The sequence below is a fragment of the Siphateles boraxobius genome, unplaced genomic scaffold (assembly GCF_051911475.1).
Source record: "Siphateles boraxobius isolate OS27281-9 unplaced genomic scaffold, OSU_SipBor_1 51, whole genome shotgun sequence".
In the NCBI taxonomy this organism is placed as follows: domain Eukaryota; kingdom Metazoa; phylum Chordata; class Actinopteri; order Cypriniformes; family Leuciscidae; genus Siphateles; species Siphateles boraxobius.
Genome location: NW_027509153.1, coordinates 45072 through 58373, shown reverse-complemented (window position 1 = coordinate 58373; position 13302 = coordinate 45072). Strand labels below are relative to the sequence as shown.

The 13302-nt window shown below is 43.9% G+C and overlaps 11 non-coding genes across 11 annotated transcripts; 9 read left to right on the top strand and 2 right to left on the bottom strand.

Moving 5' to 3' along the window:
- Nucleotides 1-789: 789 nt before the first annotated feature.
- On the top strand, nt 790-861 carry trnag-ucc (transfer RNA glycine (anticodon UCC)). Its single transcript has one exon. It is a non-coding gene; the product is annotated as a tRNA-Gly (tRNA).
- Nucleotides 862-1796: 935 nt separating this feature from the next.
- Nucleotides 1797-1868, bottom strand: trnad-guc (transfer RNA aspartic acid (anticodon GUC)). The gene has a single exon. It is a non-coding gene; the product is annotated as a tRNA-Asp (tRNA).
- Nucleotides 1869-2717: 849 nt separating this feature from the next.
- trnag-ucc (transfer RNA glycine (anticodon UCC)) lies at nt 2718-2788 on the top strand. Its single transcript has one exon. It is a non-coding gene; the product is annotated as a tRNA-Gly (tRNA).
- Nucleotides 2789-4640: 1852 nt separating this feature from the next.
- trnag-ucc (transfer RNA glycine (anticodon UCC)) lies at nt 4641-4712 on the top strand. The gene has a single exon. It is a non-coding gene; the product is annotated as a tRNA-Gly (tRNA).
- A 935-nt stretch (nt 4713-5647) lies between these two features.
- On the bottom strand, nt 5648-5719 carry trnad-guc (transfer RNA aspartic acid (anticodon GUC)). Its single transcript has one exon. It is a non-coding gene; the product is annotated as a tRNA-Asp (tRNA).
- Nucleotides 5720-6568: 849 nt separating this feature from the next.
- trnag-ucc (transfer RNA glycine (anticodon UCC)) lies at nt 6569-6639 on the top strand. Its single transcript has one exon. It is a non-coding gene; the product is annotated as a tRNA-Gly (tRNA).
- Nucleotides 6640-7784: 1145 nt separating this feature from the next.
- Nucleotides 7785-7855, top strand: trnag-ucc (transfer RNA glycine (anticodon UCC)). The gene has a single exon. It is a non-coding gene; the product is annotated as a tRNA-Gly (tRNA).
- Nucleotides 7856-8490: 635 nt separating this feature from the next.
- Nucleotides 8491-8562, top strand: trnag-ucc (transfer RNA glycine (anticodon UCC)). Its single transcript has one exon. It is a non-coding gene; the product is annotated as a tRNA-Gly (tRNA).
- A 638-nt stretch (nt 8563-9200) lies between these two features.
- On the top strand, nt 9201-9273 carry trnag-ucc (transfer RNA glycine (anticodon UCC)). The gene has a single exon. It is a non-coding gene; the product is annotated as a tRNA-Gly (tRNA).
- A 2562-nt stretch (nt 9274-11835) lies between these two features.
- Nucleotides 11836-11907, top strand: trnag-ucc (transfer RNA glycine (anticodon UCC)). Its single transcript has one exon. It is a non-coding gene; the product is annotated as a tRNA-Gly (tRNA).
- A 1137-nt stretch (nt 11908-13044) lies between these two features.
- Nucleotides 13045-13116, top strand: trnag-ucc (transfer RNA glycine (anticodon UCC)). Its single transcript has one exon. It is a non-coding gene; the product is annotated as a tRNA-Gly (tRNA).
- Nucleotides 13117-13302: the final 186 nt, after the last annotated feature.

The following is a 13302-nucleotide window of genomic DNA, read 5'->3' as shown; positions in this document are numbered from 1 at the left end:
TCTGCACCTGCCAGCTGCTAATGTATTGCGAAAATTCTTGCTGACCGCACAACCGGGCTTCCAGTCTACGTTCAAAGGCCTGCGTTGGTGGTATTGTGGTGAGCATAGCTGCCTTCCAAGCAGGTGACCGGGTTCGATTCCCGGCCAACGCATCACATTTGTAAATTAAAGACCTTGATTACGAGCATTCATGCTATGGGTTCGATTCCTGGGTCTGTCCATTCTTGCTGTATGGGTTCGATTCCCGGCCAACGCATTGCATTTTTCTCAAGCTGTCTTTAAAACAGTCGTCCGGGGCCCCTTGCCAACTTCTCCTGTAACTTGTTTGCTGGAGCAAAACTTTTGTTAAGGTCTTTTGGCAGCAGTAAAGGACTGGATCTCCCCGTCGGGGAATCGAACCCCAGTCTCCGCGTGACAGGCGGAGATACTTGCCACTATACTAACAAGGAGTTGCAGAGACAGGTAGTTGTAACCGATCAGCGCGGCTTCCAGGAACGGCTTCATGCGTCATTTTAGCTCAACGCTTCACATAAGCCAGTGATTGCAAAAAATAATCTAATACCGTTTAAATATGAAGTGTCTGTATAAAACGTGTTACATTATTAAATTAGAGACCTTGTTTTTTAATATGGTGCCTGGTAGGTCAGGTCAATAAGTTCATGCAATTTTTTTAAGTGCCAGGTCCAAACAAAGAGAGTTTCAGTTCATCTGCACCTGCCAGCTGCTAAAGTATTGCAAAAATTATTGCTGACCGCAGAACAGGGCTTCCGGTCTACATCCAACAGTCTTGCGTTGGTGGTATAGTGGTGAGCATAGCTGCCTTCCAAGCAGTTGACCTGGGTTCGATTCCCGGCCTACGCATCACATTTGTAAATTAAAGACCTTGATTACGAGCATTCTTGCTATGGGTTCGATTCCTGGGTCTGTCCATTCTTGCTGTATGCGTTCGATTCCCGGCCAACGCATTGCATTTTTCTCAACCTGTCTTTAAAACAGTCGTCCGAGGCCCCTTGCCAACTTCTCCTGCAACTCGTTTGCTGGAGCAAAACATTTGTTAAGGTCTTTTGGCAGCAGTACAGGACTGGATCTCCCCGTCGGGGAATCGAACCCCAGTTTCCGCGTGACAGGCGGAGATACTTTCCACTATACTAACAAAGAGTTGCAGAGACAGGTAGTTGTATCCGATCAGCGCGGCTTCCAGGAACAGCGTCATGCGTCATTTTAGCTCAACGCTTCACAGAAGCCAGTGAATCCAAAAAATAATCTAATACCGTTTAAATATGAAGTGTCTGTATGAAACGTGTTACATTATTAAATTAGAGACCCTTTTTTTTAATATGGTGCCTGGTAGGTCAGGTCAATAAGTTCATGCAATTTTTTTAAGTGCCAGGTCCAAACAAAGAGAGTTTCAATTCATCTGCACCTGCCAGCTGCTAATATATTGCGAACATTCTTGCTGACCGCACAAGAGGGCTTCCAGTCTACATTCAACAGTCTTGTGTTGGTGGTATAGTGGTGAGCATAGCTGCCTTCCAAGCAGTTGACCCGGGTTCGATTGCTGGCCAACGCATCACATTTGTAAATTAAAGACCTTGATTACGAGCATTCTTGCTATGGGTTCGATTCCTGGGTCTGTCCATTCTTGCTGTATGCGTTCGATTCCCGGCCAACGCATTGCATTTTTCTCAAGCTGTCTTTAAAACAGTCGTCGGTGGCCCCTTGCCAACTTCTCCTGTAACTTGTTTGCTGGAGCAAAACATTTGTTAAGGTCTTTTGGCAGCAGTAAAGGACTGGATCTCCCCGTCGGGGAATCGAACCCCGGTCTTCCGCGTGACAGGCGGAGATACTTTCCACTATACTAACGAGGAGCTGCAGAGACAGGTAGTTGTATCCGATCAGCGCGGCTTCCAGGAACGGCGTCATGCGTCATTTTAGCTCAACGCTTCACAGAAGCCAGTGAATCCAAAAAATAATCTAATACCGTTTAAATATGAAGTGTCTGTATAAAACGTGTTACATTATTAAATTAGAGACCTTGTTTTTTAATATGGTGTTGTAGGATTACAAATTTTATTTAAATGTTTAATTTAGATTTCCAATACAATAGTATTTTATATTGAGAAAGTTTATAAATGATGAGACCAGGAAATCTCTGCAAACGGTAGGGGTTCCCAGCAGGATATTCCTGACTGTCCCATCTCAGTGCGAGAAGGCTAGGCTTTTCCTGTTCTCATTGTTTTACCGGGTGAAGAGTCATGCTGAGCAAGTTTGAACACCTGCTATTTTATTACTGAGACCATTTGTCTTGGAGTTCTTATCTCAGTGCGAGAAGTCCTGCACCGCTCTGTTCTCATGTTTCAACTCATTTACATGCTTTGTTCCTCACAATGTAATCCCTCCCCCTTGAAATGTATATAAACTACAATGTAAAGTTCCCTTAGTTAGACGATGTTGGAATGACTGCAGCTACCGACAAACAATAAAGAACTTCTGCTTGGAAAACTTCTACTGTCTCCTGGTCTGAGCTTCTAACTTTTCTACAAAGAAAAAGATCACTACAGTGCCTGGTAGGTCAGGTCAATAAGTTCATGCAATTTTTTTAAGTGCCAGGTCCAAACAAAGAGAGTTTCAGTTCATCTGCACCTGCCAGCTGCTAATGTATTGCGAAAATTCTTGCTGACGGCACAACTGGGCTTCCAGTCTACGTTCAAAGGCCTGCGTTGGTGGTATAGTGGTGAGCATAGCTGCCTTCCAAGCAGTTGACCGGGTTCGATTCCCGGCCAACGCATCACATTTGTAAATTAAAGACCTTGATTACGAGCATTCTTGCTATGGGTTCGATTCCTGGGTCTGTCCATTCTTGCTTTATGGGTTTGATTCCCGGCCAACGCATTGCATTTTTCTCAAGCTGTCTTTAAAACAGTCGTCCGGGCCCCTTGCCAACTTCCCTGTAACTTGTTTGCTGGAGCAAAACATTTGTTAAGGTCTTTTGGCAGCAGTAAAGGACTGAATCTCCCCGTCGGGGAATCGAACCCCAGTCTCCGCGTGACAGGCGGAGATACTTTCCACTATACTAACAAGGAGTTGCAGAGACAGGTAGTTGTATCCGATCAGCGCGGCTTCCAGGAACGGCGTCATGCGTCATTTTAGCTCAACGCTTCACAGAAGCCAGTGAATCCAAAAAATAATCTAATACCGTTTAAATATGAAGTGTCTGTATAAAACGTGTTACATTATTAAATTAGAGACCTTGTTTTTTAATATGGTGTTGTAGGATTACAAATTTTATTTAAATGTTTAATTTAGATTTCCAATACAATAGTATTTTATATAGAGAAAGTTTATAAATGATGAGACCAGGAAATCTCTGCAAACTGTAGGGGTTCCCAGCAGGATATTCCTGACTGTCCCATCTCAGTGCGAGAAGGCTAGGCTTTTCCTGTTCTCATTGTTTTACCGGGTGAAGAGTCATGCTGAGCAAGTTTGAACACCTGCTATTTTATTACTGAGACCATTTGTCTTGGAGTTCTTATCTCAGTGCGAGAAGTCCTGCACCGTTCTGTTCTCATGTTTCAGCTCATTTACATGCTTTGTTCCTCACAATGTAATCCCTCCCCCTTGAAATGTATATAAACTACAATGTAAAGTTCCCTTAGTTAGACGATGTTGGAAAGACTGCAGCTACCGACAAGCAATAAAGAACTTCTGCTTGGAAAACTTCCACTGTCTCCTGGTCTGAGCTTCTAACTTTTCTACAAAGAAAAAGATCACTACAGTGCCTGGTAGGTCAGGTCAATAAGTTCATGCAATTTTTTTAAGTGCCAGGTCCAAACAAAGAGAGTTTCAGTTCATCTGCACCTGCCAGCTGCTAATGTATTGCGAAAATTCTTGCTGACCGCACAACCGGGCTTCCAGTCTACGTTCAAAGGCCTGCGTTGGTGGTATTGTGGTGAGCATAGCTGCCTTCCAAGCAGGTGACCGGGTTCGATTCCCGGCCAACGCATCACATTTGTAAATTAAAGACCTTGATTACGAGCATTCATGCTATGGGTTCGATTCCTGGGTCTGTCCATTCTTGCTGTATGGGTTCGATTCCCGGCCAACGCATTGCATTTTTCTCAAGCTGTCTTTAAAACAGTCGTCCGGGGCCCCTTGCCAACTTCTCCTGTAACTTGTTTGCTGGAGCAAAACTTTTGTTAAGGTCTTTTGGCAGCAGTAAAGGACTGGATCTCCCCGTCGGGGAATCGAACCCCAGTCTCCGCGTGACAGGCGGAGATACTTGCCACTATACTAACAAGGAGTTGCAGAGACAGGTAGTTGTAACCGATCAGCGCGGCTTCCAGGAACGGCTTCATGCGTCATTTTAGCTCAACGCTTCACATAAGCCAGTGATTGCAAAAAATAATCTAATACCGTTTAAATATGAAGTGTCTGTATAAAACGTGTTACATTATTAAATTAGAGACCTTGTTTTTTAATATGGTGCCTGGTAGGTCAGGTCAATAAGTTCATGCAATTTTTTTAAGTGCCAGGTCCAAACAAAGAGAGTTTCAGTTCATCTGCACCTGCCAGCTGCTAAAGTATTGCAAAAATTATTGCTGACCGCAGAACAGGGCTTCCGGTCTACATCCAACAGTCTTGCGTTGGTGGTATAGTGGTGAGCATAGCTGCCTTCCAAGCAGTTGACCTGGGTTCGATTCCCGGCCTACGCATCACATTTGTAAATTAAAGACCTTGATTACGAGCATTCTTGCTATGGGTTCGATTCCTGGGTCTGTCCATTCTTGCTGTATGCGTTCGATTCCCGGCCAACGCATTGCATTTTTCTCAACCTGTCTTTAAAACAGTCGTCCGAGGCCCCTTGCCAACTTCTCCTGCAACTCGTTTGCTGGAGCAAAACATTTGTTAAGGTCTTTTGGCAGCAGTACAGGACTGGATCTCCCCGTCGGGGAATCGAACCCCAGTTTCCGCGTGACAGGCGGAGATACTTTCCACTATACTAACAAAGAGTTGCAGAGACAGGTAGTTGTATCCGATCAGCGCGGCTTCCAGGAACAGCGTCATGCGTCATTTTAGCTCAACGCTTCACAGAAGCCAGTGAATCCAAAAAATAATCTAATACCGTTTAAATATGAAGTGTCTGTATAAAACGTGTTACATTATTAAATTAGAGACCCTTTTTTTTAATATGGTGCCTGGTAGGTCAGGTCAATAAGTTCATGCAATTTTTTTAAGTGCCAGGTCCAAACAAAGAGAGTTTCAATTCATCTGCACCTGCCAGCTGCTAATATATTGCGAACATTCTTGCTGACCGCACAAGAGGGCTTCCAGTCTACATTCAACAGTCTTGTGTTGGTGGTATAGTGGTGAGCATAGCTGCCTTCCAAGCAGTTGACCCGGGTTCGATTGCTGGCCAACGCATCACATTTGTAAATTAAAGACCTTGATTACGAGCATTCTTGCTATGGGTTCGATTCCTGGGTCTGTCCATTCTTGCTGTATGCGTTCGATTCCCGGCCAACGCATTGCATTTTTCTCAAGCTGTCTTTAAAACAGTCGTCGGTGGCCCCTTGCCAACTTCTCCTGTAACTTGTTTGCTGGAGCAAAACATTTGTTAAGGTCTTTTGGCAGCAGTAAAGGACTGGATCTCCCCGTCGGGGAATCGAACCCCGGTCTTCCGCGTGACAGGCGGAGATACTTTCCACTATACTAACGAGGAGCTGCAGAGACAGGTAGTTGTATCCGATCAGCGCGGCTTCCAGGAACGGCGTCATGCGTCATTTTAGCTCAACGCTTCACAGAAGCCAGTGAATCCAAAAAATAATCTAATACCGTTTAAATATGAAGTGTCTGTATAAAACGTGTTACATTATTAAATTAGAGACCTTGTTTTTTAATATGGTGTTGTAGGATTACAAATTTTATTTAAATGTTTAATTTAGATTTCCAATACAATAGTATTTTATATTGAGAAAGTTTATAAATGATGAGACCAGGAAATCTCTGCAAACGGTAGGGGTTCCCAGCAGGATATTCCTGACTGTCCCATCTCAGTGCGAGAAGGCTAGGCTTTTCCTGTTCTCATTGTTTTACCGGGTGAAGAGTCATGCTGAGCAAGTTTGAACACCTGCTATTTTATTACTGAGACCATTTGTCTTGGAGTTCTTATCTCAGTGCGAGAAGTCCTGCACCGCTCTGTTCTCATGTTTCAACTCATTTACATGCTTTGTTCCTCACAATGTAATCCCTCCCCCTTGAAATGTATATAAACTACAATGTAAAGTTCCCTTAGTTAGACGATGTTGGAATGACTGCAGCTACCGACAAACAATAAAGAACTTCTGCTTGGAAAACTTCTACTGTCTCCTGGTCTGAGCTTCTAACTTTTCTACAAAGAAAAAGATCACTACAGTGCCTGGTAGGTCAGGTCAATAAGTTCATGCAATTTTTTTAAGTGCCAGGTCCAAACAAAGAGAGTTTCAGTTCATCTGCACCTGCCAGCTGCTAATGTATTGCGAAAATTCTTGCTGACGGCACAACTGGGCTTCCAGTCTACGTTCAAAGGCCTGCGTTGGTGGTATAGTGGTGAGCATAGCTGCCTTCCAAGCAGTTGACCGGGTTCGATTCCCGGCCAACGCATCACATTTGTAAATTAAAGACCTTGATTACGAGCATTCTTGCTATGGGTTCGATTCCTGGGTCTGTCCATTCTTGCTTTATGGGTTTGATTCCCGGCCAACGCATTGCATTTTTCTCAAGCTGTCTTTAAAACAGTCGTCCGGGCCCCTTGCCAACTTCCCTGTAACTTGTTTGCTGGAGCAAAACATTTGTTAAGGTCTTTTGGCAGCAGTAAAGGACTGAATCTCCCCGTCGGGGAATCGAACCCCAGTCTCCGCGTGACAGGCGGAGATACTTTCCACTATACTAACAAGGAGTTGCAGAGACAGGTAGTTGTATCCGATCAGCGCGGCTTCCAGGAACGGCGTCATGCGTCATTTTAGCTCAACGCTTCACAGAAGCCAGTGAATCCAAAAAATAATCTAATACCGTTTAAATATGAAGTGTCTGTATAAAACGTGTTACATTATTAAATTAGAGACCTTGTTTTTTAATATGGTGTTGTAGGATTACAAATTTTATTTAAATGTTTAATTTAGATTTCCAATACAATAGTATTTTATATTGAGAAAGTTTATAAATGATGAGACCAGGAAATCTCTGCAAACGGTAGGGGTTCCCAGCAGGATATTCCTGACTGTCCCATCTCAGTGCGATGAAGGCTAGGCTTTTCCTGTTCTCATTGTTTTACCGGGTGAAGATTCATGCTGAGCAAGTTTGAACACCTGCTATTTTATTACTGAGACCATTTGTCTTGGAGTTCTTATCTCAGTGCGAGAAATCCTGCACCGCTCTGTTCTCATGTTTCAACTCATTTACATGCTTTGTTCCTCACAATGTAATCCCTCCCCCTTGAAATGTATATAAACTACAATGTAAAGTTCCCTTAGTTAGACGATGTTGGAATGACTGCAGCTACCGACAAACAATAAAGAACTTCTGCTTGGAAAACTTCTACTGTCTCCTGGTCTGAGCTTCTAACTTTTCTACAAAGAAAAAGATCACTACAGTGCCTGGTAGGTCAGGTCAATAAGTTCATGCAATTTTTTTAAGTGCCAGGTCCAAACAGAGAGAGTTTCAGTTCATCTGCACCTGCCAGCTGCTAATGTATTGCGAAAATTCTTGCTGACGGCACAACTGGGCTTCCAGTCTACGTTCAAAGGCCTGCGTTGGTGGTATAGTGGTGAGCATAGCTGCCTTCCAAGCAGTTGACCGGGTTCGATTCCCGGCCAACGCATCACATTTGTAAATTAAAGACCTTGATTACGAGCATTCTTGCTATGGGTTCGATTCCTGGGTCTGTCCATTCTTGCTTTATGGGTTTGATTCCCGGCCAACGCATTGCATTTTTCTCAAGCTGTCTTTAAAACAGTCGTCCGGGCCCCTTGCCAACTTCCCTGTAACTTGTTTGCTGGAGCAAAACATTTGTTAAGGTCTTTTGGCAGCAGTAAAGGACTGAATCTCCCCGTCGGGGAATCGAACCCCAGTCTCCTCGTGACAGGCGGAGATACTTTCCACTATACTAACAAGGAGTTGCAGAGACAGGTAGTTGTATCCGATCAGCGCGGCTTGCAGGAACGGCGTCATGCGTCATTTTAGCTCAACGCTTCACAGAAGCCAGTGAATGCAAAAAATAATCTAATACCGTTTAAATATGAAGTGTCTGTATAAAACGTGTTACATTATTAAATTAGAGACCTTGTTTTTTAATATGGTGCCTGGTAGGTCAGGTCAATAAGTTCATGCAATTTTTTTAAGTGCCAGGTCCAAACAAAGAGAGTTTCAGTTCATCTGCACCTGCCAGCTGCTAAAGTATTGCAAAAATTATTGCTGACCGCAGAACAGGGCTTCCAGTCTACATCCAACAGTCTTGCGTTGGTGGTATAGTGGGGAGCATAGCTGCCTTCCAAGCAGTTGACCCGGGTTCGATTCCCGGCCAACGCGTCACATTTGTAAATTAAAGACCTTGACTACGAGCATTCTTGCTATGGGTTCGATTCCTGGGTCTGTCCATTCTTGCTGTATGCGTTCGATTCCCGGCCAACACATTGCATTTTTCTCAAGCTGTCTTTAAAACAGTCGTCCGAGGCCCCTTGCCAACTTCTCCTGCAACTTGTTTGCTGGAGCAAAACATTTGTTAAGGTCTTTTGGCAGCAGTAAAGGACTGGATCTCCCCGTCGGGGAATCGAACCCCAGTCTCCGCGTGACAGGCGGAGATACTTTCCACTATACTAACAAGGAGTTGCAGAGACAGGTAGTTGTATCCGATCTGCGCGGCTTCCAGGAACAGCGTCATGCGTCATTTTAGCTCAACGCTTCACAGAAGCCAGTGAATCCAAAAAATAATCTAATACCGTTTAAATATGAAGTGTCTGTATAAAACGTGTTACATTATTAAATTAGAGACCCTTTTTTTTTAATATGGTGCCTGGTAGGTCAGGTCAATAAGTTCATGCAATTTTTTTAAGTGCCAGGTCCAAACAAAGAGAGTTTCAATTCATCTGCACCTGCCAGCTGCTAATATATTGCGAACATTCTTGCTGACCGCAGAAGAGGGCTTCCAGTCTACATCCAACAGTCTTGTGTTGGTGGTATAGTGGTGAGCATAGCTGCCTTCCAAGCAGTTGACCCCGGGTTCGATTCCCGGCCAACGCATCACATTTGTAAATTAAAGACCTTGATTACGAGCATTCTTGCTATGGGTTCGATTCCTGGGTCTGTCCATTCTTGCTGTATGCGTTCGATTCCCGGCCAACGCATTGCATTTTTCTCAAGCTGTCTTTAAAACAGTCGTCGGTGGCCCCTTGCCAACTTCTCCTGTAACTTGTTTGCTGGAGCAAAACATTTGTTAAGGTCTTTTGGCAGCAGTAAAGGACTGGGTCTCCCCGTCGGGGAATCGAACCCCGGTCTTACGCGTGACAGGCGGAGATACTCTCCACTATACTATAGAAGTTGCAGAGACAGGTGGTTGTATCCGATCAGCCCGGCTTCCAGGAACGGCGTCATGCGTCATTTTAGCTCAATGCTTCACTGAAGCCAGTGAATCCAAAAAAAAATGTAATACCGTTTAAATATGAAGTGTCTGTATAAAACGTGTTACATTATTAAATTAGAGACCTTGTTTTTTAATATGGTGTTGTAGGATTACAAATTTTATTTAAATGTTTAATTTAGAATTCCAATACAATAGTATTTTATATTGAGAAAGTTTATAAATGATGAGACCAGGAAATCCCTGCAAACGGTAGGGGTTCCCAGCAGGATATTCCTGACTGTCCCATCTCAGTGCGAGAAGGCTAGGCTTTTCCTGTTCTCATTGTTTTACCGGGTGAAGAGGCATGCTGAGCAAGTTTGAACACCTGCCATTTTATTACTGAGACCATTTGTCTTGGAGTTCTTATCTCAGTGCGAGAAGTCCTGCACCGTTCTGTTCTCATGTTTCAGCTCATTTACATGCTTTGTTCCTCACAATGTAATCCCTCCCCCTTGAAATGTATATAAACTACAATGTAAAGTTCCCTTAGTTAGACGATGTTGGAATGACTGCAGCTACCGACAAGCAATAAAGAACTTCTGCTTGGAAAACTTCCACCGTCTCCTGGTCTGAGCTTCTAACTTTTCTACAAAGAAAAAGATCACTACATTGCCTGGTAGGTCAGGTCAATAAGTTCATGCAATTTTTTTAAGTGCCAGGTCCAAACAAAGAGAGTTTCAGTTAATCTGCACCTGCCAGCTGCTAATGTATTGCGAAAATTCTTGCTGACCGCACAATACGGCTTCCAGCCTACATCCATCAGTCTTGTGTTGGTAGTATAGTGGTGAGCATAGCTGCCTTCCAAGTAGTTGACCTGGGTTTGATTCCCGGCCAACGCATCACTTTTGTAAATTAAAGACCTTGATTACGAGCATTCTTGCTATGGGTTCGATTCCTGGGTCTGTCCATTCTTGCTGTATGGGTTCGATCCCCGGCCAATGCATTGCATTTTTCTCAAGCTGTCTTTAAAAAAGTCGTCCGGGGCCCCTTGCCAACTTCTCCTGTAACTTGTTTGCTGGAGCAAAACTTTTGTTAAGGTCTTTTGGCAGCAGTAAATGACTGTATCTCCCCGTCGGGGAATCGAACCACGGTCTTCCGCGTGACAGGCGGAGATACTTTCCACTATACTAACAAGGAGTTGCTGAGACTGGTAGTTGTCCCCGATCAGGTCGACTTCCAGGAACGGCGTCATGCGTCATTTTAGCTCAACGCTTCACAGAAGCCAGTGAATCCAAAAAAAAATCTAATACCGTTTAAATATGAAGTGTCTGTATAAAACGTGTTACATTATTAAATTAGAGACCTTTTTTTTTTAATATAGTGCCTGGTAGGTCAGGTCAATAAGTTCATGCATTTTTTTTAAGTGCCAGGTCCAAACAAAGAGAGTTTCAGTTCATCTGCACCTGCCAGCTGCTAATGTATTGCGAAAATTCTTGCTGACTGCGCAAGAGGGCTTCCAGCCTACATCCGACAGTCTTGCGTTGGTGGTATTGTGGTGAGCATAGCTGCCTTCCAAGCAGGTGACCGGGTTCGATTCCCGGCCAACGCATCACATTTGTAAATTAAAGACCTTGATTACGAGCATTCTTGCTATGGGTTCGATTCCTGGGTCTGTCCATTCTTGCTGTATGGGTTCGATTCCCGGCCAACGCATTGCATTTTTCTCAAGCTGTCTTTAAAACAGTCGTGCGGGCCCCTTGCCAACTTCCCTGTAACTTGTTTGCTGGAGCAAAACTTTTGTTAAGGTCTTTTGGCAGCAGTAAAGGACTGAATCTCCCCGTCGGGGAATCGAACCCCAGTCTCCGCGTGACAGGCGGAGATACTTTCCACTATACTAACAAGGAGTTGCAGAGACAGGTAGTTGTATCCGATCAGCGCGGCTGGCAGGAACGGCGTCATGTGTCATTTTAGCTCAACGCTTCACAGTAGCCAGTGAATGCAAAAAATAATCTAATACCGTTTAAATATGAAGTGTCTGTATAAAACGTGTTACATTATTAAATTAGAGACCTTGTTTTTTAATATGGTGCCTGGTGGGTCAGGTCAATAAGTTCATGCAATTTTTTTAAGTGCCAGGTCCAAACAAAGAGAGTTTCAGTTCATCTGCACCTGCCAGCTGCTAAAGTATTGCGAAAATTATTGCTGACCGCAGAAGAGGGCTTCCAGTCTACATCCAACAGTCTGCGTTGGTGGTATAGTGGTGAGCATAGCTGCCTTCCAAGCAGTTGACCCGGGTTCGATTCCCGGCCAACGCATCACATTTGTAAATTAAAGACCTTGATTACAAGCATTCTTGCAATGGGTTCGATTCCTGGGGCAGTCCATTCTTGCTGTATGTGTTCGATTCCCGGCCAACGCATTGCATTTTTCTCAAGCTGTCTTTAATACAGTCGTCCGAGGCCCCTTGCCAACTTCTCCTGTAACTTGTTTGCTGGAGCAAAACATTTTTTAAGGTCTTTTGGCAGCAGTAAAGGACTGGATCTCCCCGTCGGGGAATCGAACCCCGGTCTTCCGCATGACAGGCAGAGATACATTCCACTATACTAACGAGGAGTTGCAGAGACAGGTAGTTGTATCCGATCAGCGCGGCTTCCAGGAACGGCGTCATGCGTAATTTTAGCTCAACGCTTCACAGAAGGCAGTGAATCCAAAAAATAATCTAATACCGTTTAAATATGAAGTGTCTGTATAAAACGTGTTACATTATTAAATTAGAGACCTTGTTTTTTAATATGGTGTTGTAGGATTACAAATTTTATTTAAATGTTTAATTTAGATTTCCAATACAATAGTATTTTATATTGAGAAAGTTTATAAATGATGAGACCAGGAAATCCCTGCAAACGGTAGGGGTTCCCAGCATGATATTCCTGACTGTCCCATCTCAGTGCGAGAAGGCTAGGCTTTTCCTGTTCTCATTGTTTTACCGGGTGAAGAGGCATGCTGAGCAAGTTTGAACACCTGCCATTTTATTACTGAGACCATTTGTCTTGGAGTTCTTATCTCAGTGCGAGAAGTCCTGCACCGTTCTGTTCTCATGTTTCAGCTCATTTACATGCTTTGTTCCTCACAATGTAATCCCTCCCCCTTGAAATGTATATAAACTACAATGTAAAGTTCCCTTAGTTAGACGATGTTGGAATGACTGCAGCTACCGACAAGCAATAAAGAACTTCTGCTTGGAAAACTTCCACCATCTCCTGGTCTGAGCTTCTAACTTTTCTACAAAGAAAAAGATCACTACATTGCCTGGTAGGTCAGGTCAATAAGTTCATGCAATTTTTTTAAGTGCCAGGTCCAAACAAAGAGAGTTTCAGTTAATCTGCACCTGCCAGCTGCTAAAATTCTTGCTGACCGCACAAAATGGCTTCCAGTCTACATACAACAGGCTTGCGTTGGTGGTATAGTGGTGAGCATAGCTGCCTTCCAAGCAGTTGACCCGGGTTCGATTCCCGGCCAATGCATTGTATTTTTCTCAAGCTGTCTTTAAAACAGTTGTCCGGTGCCCCTTGCGAACTTCTCCTGTAACTTGTTTGCTGGAGCAAAACTTTTGTTAAGGTCTTTTGGCAGCAGTAAAGGACTGGATCTCCCCGTCGGGGAATCGAACCCCAGTCTCCGCGTGACAGGCCGAGATACTTTCCACTTTCCAC